A 3,579-nucleotide genomic window follows, 5' to 3' on the forward strand; every position below is an offset into this window, starting at 1 on the left:
GCTTTGAAAGGCCAAAAAAGGATTTCCGCGTTTCAGCTGCACCAAAACTACATATCTGCTACATACAGACACACACACGATGGAAACGTGAGTCATTTTATGTCGCTTATGTGACATTAAGTGCAAACATTAAATGCTAATAATTCTTGATAGTTGCCATCTAGAGTTTAAATTCATTAAATGTTACTCTGACTTTCTGAATAGCAATGTGATGGTGTCAAACTTCAATGATATCAGAATCAAAATCATCTTTATAGGCCAAGTATGTTTACACATACAGTGGATCTCAATGTACTCAATGTACTTACAGAATAACACACAGAATAACAACACAACAATCTTCAGACATGTAAATAGGGAACGACTATATACAGGTGAAACTGTGTCTGTGAACTGTAAACAGGATACAAATAGTGCAAACAAGTGAAGAGTGCTGAGATAAATATAAAATGGTTAAAAAAGACTATATTTTATTATTTTATGTACATACCGTAGGTTTTTATAGACAGTATATACATTCTGTTCAGATATACAGTAGTGAGTGAAAAGTATTGCACATTTTGTATTTTAACCTAAAATAAATACTATAACTTTTAGGTACAGTGAGTATTACAGTGTTTCAGGGTTATTGCAGTGTCTGAATTAAATGTTCATTGGGGGAGGGTGAGTGGGGACAACACTACAACACTGGGGACACAGAAATATTTGCAAGAGAAATATTTTGAAGTATTATACTGATGTCAGTAATTACATGCCAAGAATCCAAGTAGGTTATGACCTCACTGTAAGGTACCATTCTATTATATATATTTATAGGGATATTATACAAGGCATGAAATGATAAATTAAGTGAGCTAGTCATCTGGATTGGATTGTTTGTTTGCTTGTGCTTTTGTTGTTTTGTAATATAATACATCTGCTGCTGCTCTCATGTAATATATTAGGCGTAATCACTAACAAATTTCATGTTTAGTCTTGATATTTTTATGCACATTGAATTGGAACTGGTTAAATAAGACACTTAATGAAATGAATTTATTAGATGGTTTAACACAACGTTGTAAAAAAATACAGCTTGGTGGTAGAATCACCATCATTTCACATTATTTTAAAAATTAGGACTTGTCACTTTTGTCATTATGGAATTAAATAGTAAAATTTAATTTCAGTGTATTTCCTACTAACATAAACTTGTAAAACTACATTTTGTAGAATCACCATCATTTGATTTGATTTTTTAAAAGAAAGACCTGACACTTTTGTGGCATTAAAGGATTTACTAGTAATATTTATTTTTTTTAACAGATGTAAAAATACATTCATGTCGTATGATCACTGGCATCGGCCCTGTTTGTAACAGGAAGCCCTGTGTTATGAAATTTGAATGTAAAATTAATTTCTTGGTCTGTTTTTACTAACAAAAGCCTGGAAAAATACAGACATGCTGTACAATAACAAGTGTTGAACTTATATTTAAAAGAAAAATTGACTGATAATTTGATTGTAAATTCATTGCAGAAAATCTTTAAAAAAAAAAAAAAAAGAAGAAGCTATTAACTGTAAATTTATAGACACTCAACAATATTCTTCAAAAATATTAGAAGTGTGTAAAATGATGTGAAATTTTCCAGCACATTAAATATAAATTTACTCTTTTTTTAACAGTATAGTGGAACAATTTTCTTATTTTAAGATAATAGACAACGGAGTGTTTCTCCTCAGACCTCAAGGCTAATGTTAAACTGTGATGGCGTTCATGATAACAGTAGCTGAAATGGTTGGTGGAGGGACGACCAACACAGCAGCACACTATTTTTGATAAGCTTCTCCGGCTCATACAATCACTGGTCTTTCCACCAGCCCAACCACCATGAAACTAGACCTCAGTCAGTGATGTTATTATGACTGATACAAGTGCGATATACAGTAATTCCTTGAAAGTTTTTGGTTTGCTGTTTTACATACTTGCTGTCTGGTTGTAATTTCCTGGAAACACTCAAGTAGTCGGTATGAAGTGCAGTTAAAAAACACCACAGTAATTCAAACTTAGCACCAAAGAAATGGAGCTAATGTTAAAATCACAACACAAGAAAACAAGGATCTCACAGATCTCAATATTCAGCCACTGGATCTCTCAACAAAAAACAACACATCACCTCCTATTCTATTTGCTGAACTGTACGCCAGCTGCCTCTACTGTTTTGTATGCATGACCTGTGCAGCCTATATGCAAGAGGAAGATATGCAATTACACACTCTCCCACCACCACATGTACAGTATAGAAATGTGTCAGACATGTGCGGTTTCCTCATTGTCTGAGGTCTCTATCTTAATTGGATGGTGTTGTGTCTGGCCTGGCTGCTTCCTTAACAGCTGAACTTTCCCATGGAGCAGCTGCACAACTCCTCTATTCCATACCTCCCCTCATTACAAAGTGGCGATATATATACTATAAGTGATTATACTACACGCTGGGTAGGGTTACAATATGTTTGCAGGGCACACTCACAGCTCAACTCACGGTCCCTGAGACCTCTTGTTTCTGTAACATCTGCTCCTGATTTTTTTTTTCCCCTCCACCTTTTGCATCTGGTTGCATTTGCAGTACAAAATACAGACTATCATTCCATATTCATTATTGTTTCCCGAGGCACTGAGGCCGAGCTCTTTGGTGCGTCAGATTTAGAGAGCTGAGCTGGTATGTTCTCTCACGCCTGGGTGATGGGAGATCTGGTCGGTGCAGCAGAGAGCGAGTGGTGGGAGATGGGTTTGTATGTTTGTTGGTATGTGTGTGTGTGTGTGTGTGTGCGTGTGTGTCTGTGTGTGTGTGTAAGCCTTCAGCTCCTGTTTCCTGGCCACCCAGTAGAGGTTGGTTTCTGCCTCCTCCTCTTTTCTCCTGCATTTAAGAGAAATTCCTTTCCTTGAATCACGGCAAGCAGGACTCTCCTGCTCTCTATTTCTTTGAGCTGTATGGTAAAATATGTGAATAATACAGTGTGTGGTGCTGGAGATCAGTGAGGTCAGAATGGTAGAGACTCCATTCTGTCAAATGAAGAATTCCTATAGTCACCAATAATGAAAACAAATTAAACATACAGCACTTAAATGTGAAGTTTGGATTGAAGCATCCACCAGAAAAAGCAGTTAAAGTCATTGTTCATTAAAATGTAATAATGTATCAGTAAAGCCAAATAACTTCTAGAGACATTTTCATTTATATAACTCTTCTTGCATGTTGTTTTGCCTTTTACAAGAATTACTTTTTTCAAAATATGTTCACAAAATGTAATTTTACAGTACATGAGGGAGACTAAATGAATGTTACACCCCTTGAGAACAATGCATTGGTCCACTGGAATTAACATTAATATGATGATGAATTCAGAAACCAAAAATACCCAACAAACTATTCACAGAGAAAAAGCACAGAGAACTGTATTTTCTGCAAATTCTAAAAAAAAAAAAAAATGGAGTGAATCTAAAAACTCTAAAAACAATTGGTCACTATGTGGTGAACTTTCATGTCTTTACAACATCTTTCAAATGGTTCTGACTAAATTAAGTTTTGTTTGTAGAAA

Source organism: Thunnus thynnus, chromosome 11 (assembly GCF_963924715.1).
Source record: "Thunnus thynnus chromosome 11, fThuThy2.1, whole genome shotgun sequence".
Lineage (NCBI taxonomy): Eukaryota > Metazoa > Chordata > Actinopteri > Scombriformes > Scombridae > Thunnus > Thunnus thynnus.